This window comes from Salmo salar, chromosome 02, assembly GCF_965601325.2.
Source record: "Salmo salar chromosome 02, fSalSal1, whole genome shotgun sequence".
Lineage (NCBI taxonomy): Eukaryota > Metazoa > Chordata > Actinopteri > Salmoniformes > Salmonidae > Salmo > Salmo salar.
Window position 1 is genome coordinate 13,550,043 of NC_138292.1, and position 15,617 is coordinate 13,565,659.

The window sequence follows — 15,617 nt, forward strand, 5'->3', positions numbered from 1 at the left end:
GCTAGCCAGCTAGATGTTTAGCTTATGTCACAGAGAGGCATACACACAGTGGACAAGGTGAGTAAGTGACTGAGGCTGTGTGTGTCAAATGCAGTGATTTCTTTTTGTGCAGTGATTTATTTTAGACAAAGAACATTTTACATTTACATCCCACTCTGAATGTAAGCCAGGGCGGGATCAGCCAGCGGCGGCTTCCCGCATGCGTGATTCATTTGCAGTCTGGACGCGGAGGGGTGAACATTTCCTGCTCTGACTGCAGCTGGGAGGGACTGCTGCGCGAAGACTGGGCCGCCTGTGAGTGCTTTGGGACGGGGGTGGGGCCCAAGGCAGCACCCGCTGCTCATTGAGAAGAGTAAGAACGATATGTGCTTTCACGTCAGAGTCTCCAAAAGTCTCCAATAACACCAGAAAAAGTCGCTAGATTTGTCGTTAGTCGATTTCTTTGAATATGTGTCGCTAGAGGGGTCTGAATACTCGCTGAATATAGCGACAAAGTTGCTAAGTTGGCAACACTGCCTCCACTACCACCACTACTAACACCACCACTACCAAAACCTCCACTAATGACAACACCACTACCACCACCACTACCATCACCACCTCCACTACTACCATCACCACCTCCACTACTACCTCCAACACTACCACCACCTTCACTACCACCACCACCACCACCACTATCACTACCACCACCACTACTACCACCACTACTACCACTACCATCATTACCATCATCACCACCACTTCCACCTCTCACTGCCACTACCACCACTACCACCATCACTACCACCAACACTACCACCACTACTACTACCACCACCACCACTACTACCACCCCCACTACCACCACTACTACCACCACCTCCACCACCACTACCATCACCTGCACACTCGGGGGGAGGGAGGGTTAGATTGTGGAGCGGCAGGTAGCCTAGTGGTTAGAGCGTTGGACTAGGAACCAAGAGGTTGCAAGATCAAATCCCTGAGCTGACAAGGTAAAAATCTGTCTTTCTGCCCCTGAACAAGGCAGTTAACCCACTGTTCCTAAGCTGTCATTGAAAATAAGAATTTGTTCTTAACTGACTTGCCTAGTTAAAAAAAGAAAAAATTGTCCACTCTGTTCTCTCACTTTCTCCCAGCATCAATATTTTCCCTGGAAAACTTTTCAGAATGCTCCAGAGTAAGCGTTCCATGTCTCTGGGCAGCTTGTCAATTAAAAGGGGCCTATCTCCAGCGCCCTGATTTATCAGCCTGAAAGAAACAGTGTTCTGCCTGCGGCTATGGAACCCTGACCTGTTCACCGGACGTGCTTGTTGCACCCTCGACAACTACTATGATTATTATTATTTGACCATGCTGGTCATTTATGAACATTTTAACATTTTAACATTTTGACCATGTTCTGTTTTAATATCCACCCTGCACAGCCAGAAGAGGACTGGCCACCCCTCATAGCCTGGTTCCTCTCTAGGTTTCTTCCTAGGTTTTTGGCCTTTCTAGGGAGTTTTTCCTAGGGAGTTTTTCCTAGCCACCGTGCTTCTTTCACATGCTTTGCTTGCTGTTTGGGGTTTTAGGCTGGGTTTCTGTACAGCACTTTGAGAATATCAGCTGATGTACGAAGGGCTATATAAAAATAAATTTAATTTTGATTTGATTTGATTTGATTTGATTTGATTTGTGTAATTTAAAATCTACACCAAACTAATGAGTCTCTTCCTCTGTTCATAAGAGCTGCAGAGGAGGGACAGGAGGGCTGGAGGAGTCAACAGTAACCATACTCCAATTCTGTTTGTTTCAACCTAACGGTGCATTGCAAATCTGTTTTATGCATATTTATATTGACCTCCTCTCCACATTCCAATGGTCACTTATGCGCATGCATGCACACACATACTCACACACACACACACAGACACACACACACACACACACACACACACACACACACACACACACACACACACACACACACACACACACACACACACACACACACACACACACACACACACACACACACACACACACACACACACACACACACACACACACACACAACCAAAAAATACATATTGGCAGAGATACTTTCAGATTCCTACTTGTAAACTCTGAGGTACAAACGACAGAATATAGTTCATTCAGTCCATATTTGTGAATAAATCCCAATGTGTTTCCCATTGGTAGTGCAGTGTGAAAACCCTGTAGCTCTTGGGGTGGAGTAAAACTCTCTGGTCTACAGGCGTATATGGTTGAAAGCTTGGCACAGACCTGCAGGATAAAGACTGCACAGTCAAGTGAGGTCTAAAAACATTCTGATTATTTGCATAAAATCATAAAGGGAAACAATTCTGACAAAAAAAAAGAACAAGGTCTCCCAATGCATGCTAACATCTTTCCATTCTGGGTATTGACAAGCTGAACACAAATACTGTGTGATATATTTACACCTTGTTAATTTTATCGAATCAAGTTCTGACATTACTGTGTCTGCATCTTCCCGGACTATGGTACATACAGTATAATGAACAGAGATGTTGACTATGGTACATACAGTATAATGAACAGAGATGTTGACTATGGTACATACAGTAAAATGAACAGAGATGTTGACTATGGTACATACAATATAATGAACAGAGATGTTGACTATGGTACATACAGTATAATGAACAGAGATGTTGACTATGGTACATACAGCATAATGAACAGAGATGTTGACTATGGTACATACAGTATAATGAACAGATATGTTGACTATGGTACATACAGTATAATGAACAGAGATGTTGACTATGGTACATACAGTATAATGAACAGAGATGTTGACTATGGTACATACAGTATAATGAACAGAGATGTTGACTATGGTACATACAGTATAATGAACAGAGATGTTGACTATGGTACATATAGTATAATGAACAGAGATGTTGACTATGGTACATACAGCATAATGAACAGAGATGGTGACTATGGTACATACAGTATAATGAACAGAGATGTTGACTATGGTACATACAGTATAATGAACAGAGATGTTGACTATGGTACATACAGTAAAATGAACAGAGATGTTGACTATGGTACATACAGTATAATGAACAGAGATGTAGACTATGGTATATACAGTATAATGAACAGAGATGTTGACTATGGTACATACAGTATAATGAACAGAGATATTGACTATGGTACATACAGTATAATGAACAGAGATTTAGACTATGGTACATACAATATAATGAACAGAGATGTTGACTATCATCCAATATATCCACATCACTTACCTTGTTTATTAATTGACTCATTGGATAAAGGATGAAAGATAACAAAATGGAGTCTGAATTATTTCCCTCTCATTATTATGTGTTGTAAATAATTGGCTCTGTGGTTCAGTACAGTAGGTTTCCAAAGGAAACATAGTATAATTTAGTATAGTATATTCTGGTGCAGTGTAGTGCAGTATAATATAGTAATAGTATCGTGCAGTATAGTGCCATAGTATACCGCGGTATAGTGTGGTGTAGTATAGTGTAGTATAGCATAGTGTGGAATAATATAGTATAGTGTAGTATAGGATGGTATAGTATAGAATAATACAGTGTAGCATAGCATAGTGTAGTATAATGTAGCATAGTGTGGTATGGTATAGTGTAGTATTGGGCAGTATAGTATAGCATAGTGTAGTTCACTGTAGTATAGTGCAGTATAATGTGGTGTAGTATAGTACAGTGTAGCATAGTATAGCATAGGTTAGTATAGTGTAGTATAGCATAGTGTAGTATATTGTAGTATAATGTGGCATGGTGTAGTATAGTGCAGGGCAGTGTAGTATAGTGGAGTGTAGTATAGTGTAGTACAGTGTAGTATACTGTAGTATGGTGTAGTATAGTGTGGTATAGTATAGTGTAATGCGGTACAGCGTAGTATAGTATAGTGTAGTATAGTGTGGTATAATGTTGCATAGTGTAGTATGGTGTAGTATAGTGTAGCACATTATAGCACAGCTTAGTACAGTGTAGTATAGAAAGTGTAGTAGTATAGTGCAGTGTAGCATAGTATAGTATAGTGTAGTATAGTGTAGCGTAGTAAAGTGCAGTGCAGTGCGGTATAGTGTTGTATAGTATAGTGTAGTATATTATAGTATAGTGTAGTATAGTGTGGTATAGTATAGTGTAGTATGGTATAGTGTAGTATTGTGTCATATGGTATAGTGTAGTATAACGTAGTAGTGTATAGCGGTATAGTGTGGCATAGTGTAGTATAGTGTAGTGTGGCATAGTATAGTGCAGTATAATGTAGTATAGTGTAGTGTAATGTAGCACAGTCCAGTATAGTGTAGTATAGCGTAGTTTAGTGTATTATAGTATAGTATATAGTATAGTGTAGTATAGCATGGTGTAGTACAATGTAGCACAGTGTAGTATAATGTGGCATAGTGTAGTATGGTGTAGTATCGTGTAGTATAGCATAGCATGGTTTAGTATAGTGTAGTATAATGTAGTATAGTGTAATATAATGTAGTATAGTATAATGTAGTTTGGTATCGTGTAGTATAGTATAGTGCATTTTAGTATAGTGCTGTATAGTGTAGTATATGATAGTATAGTGTAGATGATCAGCTCTGTGTTTCAGTAGGTCCATAGGACATATAGAGATGTGGGACATTCATTTGATCATGTTTGTACAAACTTGTAGTGTATTTGAGGTTTAAAACGGCTTCTATAGTTTTGATTTCCACTCTAAAATATCAGTCTTGACTTGACTTGAAAAATGTATAAAAATGTATAAAAATGTATAATCCACATAATAATTCCTAAAATTAATTTGAGCCGACTGGCTCAAATTAAGATCCCACATCTGTAACACATTCACATAATGAAACTGTATTTTGATTTACCAATATACCGTATGATCAAAGATCACTGCACATCCCAATTAAATAGATATGTCTCTGTGGTCCCATGTCATTTCTGGGTGAGTCGTTTCATTAGACTAATCAGATGAGTAGCACCATAGAGGTGTCCTCCTGCCTACCAGTACATCATTCATCAATAAACCCTGGTCATGTTATCTGCATCCAAAATGGCACCCTATTCCCTTTAAAGTGTAGTACTTTTGACCAGGGCCCATAGGGAAAACAGTGCCATTTGGGACACTGCTGTTTGGGGATGCACTCTGAGCTCTCCTCTGAGCTCCGTGTTGATAAAACACGCAATTTGGCGCCATCCATCACATACGCTGCACCTGGTTTAACAACCCAACCACAGAGGTAAAAAAATTGTGGAATCTGTCTCTGACACGCATGACTTTGCTAATTCAGGCAATACATCTATAAGGTAGTATTTTCTGCTGTTCTTTTGTTTGATAAATACACTATGACATGCCTATACGGTGCTATAAATATGCTTATAAGACAATATAACACTTAATAATAGTAAGTCGAGTTAAGTAAAGTGTTGAATAAACTCATTTAGGCAAAATAAGTTGAAACAAAACTACATGGAAAAGTAGAATGTGAACTCAGTTCCTTCTCTCTCTCTCACTAGAGATATATATATATATATATATATATATATCGAGAGAGAGAGAGAGAGAGAGAGAGAGAGAGAGAGATATATATGCCATCCTACCAAATCTCCTGGATGTTGTTTCTCCCCCAAATCAAATCCAGTCAAAATGTATTTATATAACACTTTTCAGACATGAATTCAACTCGATGCGCAATACTAAACAATGAAAATAAAAACAGAAATATTTATTACACAAACTTAAGAGGATATAAAAGAATAACAATAAAACTGAAACACTAAAAAAAGCACCTTAAAGAAAAGCAAAGCAAAAAGGTGTTTAAGATCTCTTTCAAATATGTCCAGTGTCGGCCCCTCTCGGGTTCTCTGGCAGGCTATTCCAGAGACTGGGGGCATAATAACTAAAGGCTGCCTCTCCATGCCTCTTGGTCCTAGGCTTTGGGATAGTTTAAAGGCCAGTGCCAGAGGGACCTACTCGGTGCATAACTTAAAAGCATGTCTGACATGTATTGGGGTGCACAATCGTGGATTGATTTAAAAACCAATTGAAGAATCTTAAAATTGATTCTAAAACTCACAGGCAGCCAGTGCAGAGATCTTAAAACCGGTGTAATGTGAGCCCTCTGTCTGGTCTTGGTCAGTACACATGCTGCAGCATTCTGTATGATTTGCAGTTGACCAATGGCTTTCTTGGTAGACCAGACAGGAGAGCATTACAGTAGTCAATTCTGATTGTAATAAAAGCATGGATAAAGTTCTCTCTGCTTCAGCCTGAGATAGAAACGGCTGTACCTTGGCAATGTTCCTCAGGTGGTAAAAAGTTATTTTGGTAACATTCTGTGACGATCGTCGTAAGGAGTAGACCAAGGTGCAGCGTGTTGAGTGCTCATGATAAATATTTATTTAAACTCAGAACGAAACGAACGTCACGTTCTGCAGGCTTTACAGAGCTGTGAAAAAACAAGATCCCACAACACCAGGTGGAAGAAAAAAAAATACTTAAGTATGATCTCCAATTAGAGACAACAAGGACCAGCTGCCTCTAATTGGAGATCATCCCAAACAAAACCAACAAAGAAATACAAAACTAGAACATGAACATAGAAATACAAAACATAGAGGAAAAAAACCCTGTCACGCCCTGACCTACTCTACCATAGAAAATAACATCTTACTATGATCAGGACGTGACACATTCCTAATGTGTGAATCTAAATTTTGTTCAAAATAATAATTTACACCTAGGTTTTTTTTACCCTGTGTTTTATCTTTATTGCCCGTGAATTCAAATGTTCGGCTAGATTCTCTCTCTGTGCTTTGGCTCCAATAATAAGTGCCTAGGTTTTGATTTAGCTGGAGGAAGTTGTGAGCCATCCAAGTATTTAAATCACTAATACAGTCTAATCATTTATCTGTGTAGCTAAAATCTTCTGGTGACATGTAAAGTTGTGTATTGTCTGCTTAGAAGTAAAAATCAATGCCATGCTTTCTGATAACACTGCCAAGGGGTAATATATACTGCTCAAAAAAATAAAGGGAACACTTAAACAACACATCCTAGATCTGAATGAAAGAAATAATCTTATTAAATACTTTTTTCTTTACATAGTTGAATGTGCTGACAATAAAATCACACAAAAATAATCAATGGAAATCCAATTTATCAACCCATGGAGGTCTGGATTTGGAGTCACACTCAAAATTAAAGTGGAAAACCACACTACAGGCTGATCCAACTTTGATGTAATGTCCTTAAAACAAGTCAAAATGAGGCTCAGTAGTGTGTGTGGCCTCCACGTGCCTGTATGACCTCCCTACAACGCCTGGGCATGCTCCTGATGAGGTGGCGGATGGTCTCCTGAGGGATCTCCTCCCAGACCTGGACTAAAGCATCCTCCAACTCCTGGACAGTCTGTGGTGCAACGTGGCGTTGGTGGATGGAGCGAGACATGATGTCCCAGATGTGCTCAATTGGATTCAGGTCTGGGGAATGGGCGGGCCAGTCCATAGCATCAATGCCTTCCTCTTGCAGGAACTGCTGACACACTCCAGCCACATGAGGTCTAGCATTGTCTTGCATTAGGAGGAACCCAGGGCCAACCGCACCAGCATATGGTCTCACAAGGGGTCGGAGGATCTCATCTCGGTACCTAATGGCAGTCAGGCTACCTCTGGCGAGCACATGGAGGGCTGTGCGGCCCCCCAAAGAAATGCCACCCCACACCATGAAGGTTTGCTGTGTCTGACCCACCGCCAAACCGGTCATGCTGGAGGATGTTGCAGGCAGCAGAACGTTCTCCACGGCGTCTCCAGACTCTGTCACGTCTGTCATGTGCTCAGTGTGAACCTGCTTTCATCTGTGAAGAGCACAGGGCGCCAGTGGCGAATTTGCCAATCTTGGTGTTCTCTGGCAAATGCCAAACGTTCTGCACGGTGTTGGGCTGTAAGCACAACCCCCACCTGTGGACATCGGGCCCTCATACCACCCTCATGGAGTCTGTTTCTGACCGTTTGAGCAGACACATGCACATTTGTGGCCTGCTGGAGGTCATTTTGCAGGGCTCTGGCAGTGCTTCTCCTGCTCCTCCTTGCACAAAGGCGGAGGTAGCGGTCCTGCTGCTGGGTTGTTGCCCTCCTACGGCCTCCTCCACGTCTCCTGATGTACTGGCCTGTCTCCTGGTAGCGCCTCCATGCTCTGGACACTACGCTGACAGACACAGCAAACCTTCTTGCCACAGCTCGCATTGATGTGCCATCCTGGATGAGCTGCACTACCTGAGCCACTTGTGTGGGTTGTAGACTCCGTCTCATGCTACCACTAGAGTGAAAGCACCGCCAGCATTCAAAAGTGACCAAAACATCAGCCAGGAAGCATAGGAACTGAGAAGTGGTCTGTGGTTCCCACCTGCAGAACCACTCCTTTATTGGGGGTGTCTTGCTAATTGCCTATAATTTCCACCTGTTGTCTATTCCATTTGCACAACAGCATGTGAAATGTATTGTCAATCAGTGTTGCTTCCTAAGTGGACAGTTTGATTTCACAGAAGTGTGATTGACTTGGAGTTACATTGTGTTGTTTAAGTGTTCCCTTTATTTTTTTGAGCAGTGTATATATAAACTGAACGGTAACGGACCCAAAGTCGAACCTTGTGGAAAGCCACACGTGATATCTATTTTCTCTGAGCTACTGTATATTCAACAAAAAACTCTCAATCGGTTAAATAGGTCCTAAACCAATTCGTAACTCGACTGGAGAAGCCAACCCACCTCTACTGTCTGTCCAGAAGGACATCATGGTCAACAGTGTCGAATGCAGCACTTAAATCTAAGAGAACAAGGACAGAGAGCTGTTTGGCGTCTAGGAGAGGTGGCACCCTGTTCACAGTGCCCTATGGGACGAGAACAGTAAGAACAGTGGCATCTGGGAGAGGTGGGGCTCACAGTTCCCTGTTCACAGTGCCCTATGGGAAGAGAACAGTAAGAACAGTGGCATCTGGGAGGGGTGGGGCTCACAGTTCCCTGTTCACAGTGCCCTATGGGACGAGAACAGTAAGAACAGTGGCATCTGGGAGGGGTGGGGCTCACAGTTCCCTGTTCACAGTGCCCTATGGGACGAGAACAGTAAGAACAGTGGCATCTGGGAGAGGTGGGGCTCACAGTTGCTTGTTCACAGTGCCCTATGGGACGAGAACAGTAAGAACAGTGCAATCCAGGAAGGGTGGGGCTCACAGTTCCCTGTTCACAGTGCCATATGGGACGAGAACAGAGAGAACAGTGACATCTGGGAGAGGTGGGGCTCACAGTTCCCTGTTCACAGTGCCCTATGGGACGAGAACAGAGAGAACAGTGGCATCTGGGAGAGGTGGGGCTCACAGTTCCCTGTTCACAGTGCCCTATGGGATGAGAACAGTAAGAACAGTGGTGGAGACATAGAGAGATAGGGGTGAGAATAGAGTTCGCTCTGCCCTGGCTATCTAACATACAGTCATTGAAAACCTAATTTGTCACCAAAATCCTTATTTTTTAAGAATACATTACTATTATTATTTTGGTGTTTGAATTTGAGATTAATTGAATGTGCGAAATCCGATTTTATTTTAAACAAAAATGTTGGTGGCAATTTCATAACACACATCATTCAATAGCCCAATTTAAATGGATGCCATTACAAGAAAAGATCATGCCAGGAAAGAGCAAAGCAATCCTATAAGATGAAACAACGTGCAGTGCCGCCTCTACTAGGGGTTACAATACTGACACCTCTCCTAGGGGTTACAATACTGACACCTCTCCTAGGGGTTACAACACTGACACCTCTCCTAGGGGTTACAATACTGACACCTCTCCTAGGAGTTACAACACTGACACCTCTCCTAGGGGTTACAATACTGACACCTCTCCTAGGGGTTACAATACTGACACCTCTCCTAGGGGTTACAATACTGACACCTCTCCTAGGGGTTACAATACTGACACCTCTCCTAGGGGTTACAATACTGACACCTCTCCTAGGGGTTACAATACTGACACCTCTCCTAGGGGTTACAACACTGACACCTCTCCTAGGGGTTACAATACTGACACCTCTCCTAGGGGTTACAATACTGACACCTCTCCTAGGGGTTACAATACTGACACCTCTCCTAGGGGTTACAATACTGACACCTCTACTAGGGGTTACAACACTGACACCTCTCCTAGGGGTTACAATACTGACACCTCTCCTAGGGGTTACAATACTGACACCTCTCCTAGGGGTTACAACACTGACACCTCTCCTAGGGGTTATCAACTACTGACACCTCTCCTAGGGGTTATAATACTGACACCTCTCCTAGGGGTTACAACACTGACACCTCTCCTAGGGGTTACAACACTGACACCTCTCCTAGGAGTTATAATACTGACACCTCTCCTAGGGGTTACAACACTGACACCTCTCCTAGGGGTTACAATACTGACACCTCTCCTAGGAGTTATAATACTGACATCTCTCCTAGGGGTTATAATACTGACACCTCTCCTAGGGGTTATAATACTGACACCTCTCCTAGGGGTTACAATACTGACACCTCTCCTAGGGGTTACAATACTGACACCTCTCCTAGGGGTTACAACACTGACACCTCTCCTAGGGGTTACAATACTGACACCTCTCCTAGGGCTTACAATGCAGACACCTCTCCTAGGGGTTACAATACTGACACCTCTCCTAGGGGTTACAACACTGACACCTCTCCTAGGGGTTACAATACTGACCCCTCTCCTAGGGGTTACAATACTGACACCTCTCCTAGGGGTTATAATACTGACACCTCTCCTAGGGGTTACAACACTGACACCTCTCCTAGGGGTTACAACACTGACACCTCTCCTAGGGGTTACAACACTGACACCTCTACTAGGGGTTACAACACTGACACCTCTACTAGGGGTTACAATACTGACACCGCTCCTAGGGGTTACAATACTGACACCTCTCCTAGGGGTTATAATACTGACACCTCTCCTAGGGGTTACAACAGTGCCACCTCTCCTAGGGGTTATAATACTGACACCTCTCCTAGGGGTTATAATACTGACACCTCTCCTAGGGGTTACAACACTGACACCTCTCTTAGGGATTACAACACTGACACCTCTCCTAGGGGCTACAACACTGACACCTCTCCTAGGGGTTACAACACTGACACCTCTCCTAGGGGTTACAACACTGTCACCTCTCCTAGGTGTTACAACAGTGCCACCTCTCCTAAGGGTTACAACACTGACACCTCTACTAGGGGTTACAACACTGACAACTCTACTAGGGGTTACAATACTGACACCTCTCCTAGGAGTTATAATACTGACACCTCTCCTAGGGGTTACAACACTGACACCTCTCCTAGGGGTTACAACAGTGCCACCTCTGCTAGGAGTTATAATACTGACACCTCTCCTAGGGGTTACATTACTGACACCTCTACTAGGGGTTACAATACTGACACCTCTACTAGGGGTTACAACACTGACACCTCTCATAGGGGTTACAATACTGACACCTCTCCTAGGGGTTACAATACTGACACCTCTCCTAGGGGTTATAATACTGACACCTCTCCTAGGGGTTACAATACTGACACCTCTCCTAGGGGTTATAATACTGACACCTCTCCTAGGGGTTATAATACTGAAACCTCTCCTAGGGGTTACAATACTGACACCTCTCCTAGGGGTTACAATACTGACACCTCTCCTAGGGGTTACAACACTGACACCTCTCCTAGGGGTTACAATACTGACACCTCTCCTAGGGGTTATAATACTGACACCTCTCCTAGGGGTTACAATACTGACACCTCTCCTAGGGGTTACAACACTGACACCTCTCCTAGGGGTTACAATACTGACACCTCTCCTAGGGGTTACAATACTGACACCTCTCCTAGGGGTTATAATACTGACACCTCTCCTAGGGGTTACAACACTGACACCTCTCCTAGGGGTTACAACACTGACACCTCTCCTAGGGGTTACAACACTGACACCTCTCCTAGGGGTTACAACACTGACACCTCTACTAGGGGTTACAATACTGACACCTCTCCTAGGGGTTACAATACTGACACCTCTCCTAGGGGTTATAATACTGACACCTCTCCTAGGGGTTACAACACTGACACCTCTCCTAGGGGTTATAATACTGACACCTCTCCTAGGGGTTACAATACTGACACCTCTCCTAGGGGTTACAACACTGACACCTCTCTTAGGGATTACAACACTGACACCTCTCCTAGGGGTTACAACACTGACACCTCTCCTAGGGGTTACAACACTGACACCTCTCCTAGGGGTTACAACACTGACACCTCTCCTAGGGGTTACAACAGTGCCACCTCTCCTAGGGGTTACAACACTGACACCTCTCCTAGGGGTTACAATACTGACACCTCTCCTAGGGGTTACAATACTGACACCTCTCCTAGGGGTTATAATACTGACACCTCTCCTAGGGGTTACAACACTGACACCTCTCCTAGGGGTTACAACACTGCCACCTCTCCTAGGGGTTATAATACTGACACCTCTCCTAGGGGTTACAACACTGACACCTCTCCTAGGGGTTACAATACTGACACCTCTCCTAGGGGTTACAACACTGACACCTCTCCTAGGGGTTACAATACTGACACCTCTCCTAGGGGTTACAACACTGACACCTCTCCTAGGGGTTACAATACTGACACCTCTCCTAGGGGTTATAATACTGACACCTCTCCTAGGGGTTACAACACTGACACCTCTCCTAGGGGTTACAATACTGACACCTCTCCTAGGGGTTATAATACTGACACCTCTCCTAGGGGTTATAATACTGACACCTCTCCTAGGGGTTACAACACTGACACCTCTCCTAGGGGTTACAACACTGACACCTCTCCTAGGGGTTACAATACTGACACCTCTCCTAGGGGTTATAATACTGACACCTCTCCTAGGGGTTACAACACTGACACCTCTCCTAGGGGTTACAACACTGACACCTCTCCTAGGGGTTACAATACTGACACCTCTCCTAGGGGTTACAATACTGACACCTCTCCTAGGGGTTACAACACTGACACCTCTCCTAGGGGTTATAATACTGACACCTCTCCTAGGGGTTACAATACTGACACCTCTCCTAGGGGTTATAATACTGACACCTCTCCTAGGGGTTACAATACTGACACCTCTCCTAGGGGTTACAACACTGACACCTCTCCTAGGGGTTATAATACTGACACCTCTCCTAGGGGTTACAATACTGACACCTCTCCTAGGGGTTACAATACTGACACCTCTCCTAGGGGTTACAACACTGACACCTCTCCTAGGGGTTACAATACTGACACCTCTCCTAGGGGTTACAACACTGACACCTCTCCTAGGGGTTATAATACTGACACCTCTCCTAGGGGTTACAACACTGACACCTCTCCTAGGGGTTACAATACTGACACCTCTCCTAGGGGTTATAATACTGACACCTCTCCTAGGGGTTACAACACTGACACCTCTCCTAGGGGTTACAATACTGACACCTCTCCTAGGGGTTATAATACTGACACCTCTCCTAGGGGTTACAACACTGACACCTCTCCTAGGGGTTACAATACTGACACCTCTCCTAGGGGTTATAATACTGACACCTCTCCTAGGGGTTATAATACTGACACCTCTCCTAGGGGTTACAACACTGACACCTCTCCTAGGGGTTACAATACTGACACCTCTCCTAGGGGTTACAACACTGACACCTCTCCTAGGGGTTATAATACTGACACCTCTCCTAGGGGTTACAACACTGACACCTCTCCTAGGGGTTACAATACTGACACCTCTCCTAGGGGTTACAATACTGACACCTCTCCTAGGGGTTACAATACTGACACCTCTCCTAGGGGTTACAATACTGACACCTCTCCTAGGGGTTACAACACTGACACCTCTCCTAGGGGTTACAATACTGACACCTCTCCTAGGGGTTACAATACTGACACCTCTCCTAGGGGTTATAATACTGACACCTCTCCTAGGGGTTACAATACTGACACCTCTCCTAGGGGTTACAATACTGACACCTCTCCTAGGGGTTACAATACTGACACCTCTACTAGGGGTTACAACACTGACACCTCTCCTAGGGGTTACAATACTGACACCTCTCCTAGGGGTTACAACACTGACACCTCTCCTAGGGGTTACAATACTGACACCTCTCCTAGGGGTTACAATACTGACACCTCTCCTAGGGGTTACAACACTGACACCTCTCCTAGGGGTTACAATACTGACACCTCTCCTAGGGGTTACAATACTGACACCTCTCCTAGGGGTTATAATACTGACACCTCTCCTAGGGGTTACAACACTGACACCTCTCCTAGGGGTTACAACACTGACACCTCTCCTAGGGGTTACAACACTGACACCTCTCCTAGGGGTTACAATACTGACACCTCTCCTAGGGGTTATAATACTGACACCTCTCCTAGGGGTTACAATACTGACACCTCTCCTAGGGGTTACAACACTGACACCTCTCCTAGGGGTTACAATACTGACACCTCTCCTAGGGGTTACAACACTGACACCTCTCCTAGGGGTTACAATACTGACACCTCTCCTAGGGGTTATAACACTGACACCTCTCCTAGGGGTTACAATACTGACACCTCTCCTAGGGGTTACAACACTGACACCTCTCCTAGGGGTTATAATACTGACACCTCTCCTAGGGGTTACAACACTGACACCTCTCCTAGGGGTTACAATACTGACACCTCTCCTAGGGGTTACAACACTGACACCTCTCCTAGGGGTTATAATACTGACACCTCTCCTAGGGGTTACAACACTGACACCTCTCCTAGGGGTTACAATACTGACACCTCTCCTAGGGGTTACAATACTGACACCTCTCCTAGGGGTTATAATACTGACACCTCTCCTAGGGGTTACAATACTGACACCTCTCCTAGGGGTTATAATACTGACACCTCTCCTAGGGGTTATAATACTGACACCTCTCCTAGGGGTTACAACACTGACACCTCTCCTAGGGGTTACAATACTGACACCTCTCCTAGGGGTTACAATACTGACACCTCTCCTAGGGGTTATAATACTGACACCTCTCCTAGGGGTTACAACACTGACACCTCTCCTAGGGGTTATAATACTGACACCTCTCCTAGGGGTTATAATACTGACACCTCTCCTAGGGGTTACAACACTGACACCTCTCCTAGGGGTTATAATACTGACACCTCTCCTAGGGGTTATAATACTGACACCTCTCCTAGGGGTTATAATACTGACACCTCTCCTAGGGGTTATAATACTGACACCTCTCCTAGGGGTTACAACACTGACACCTCTCCTAGGGGTTATAATACTGACACCTCTCCTAGGGGTTATAATACTGACACCTCTCCTAGGGGTTATAATACTGACACCTCTCCTAGGGGTTACAATACTGACACCTCTCCTAGGGGTTATAATACTGACACCTCTCCTAGGGGTTATAATACTGACACCTCTCCTAGGGGTTACAAC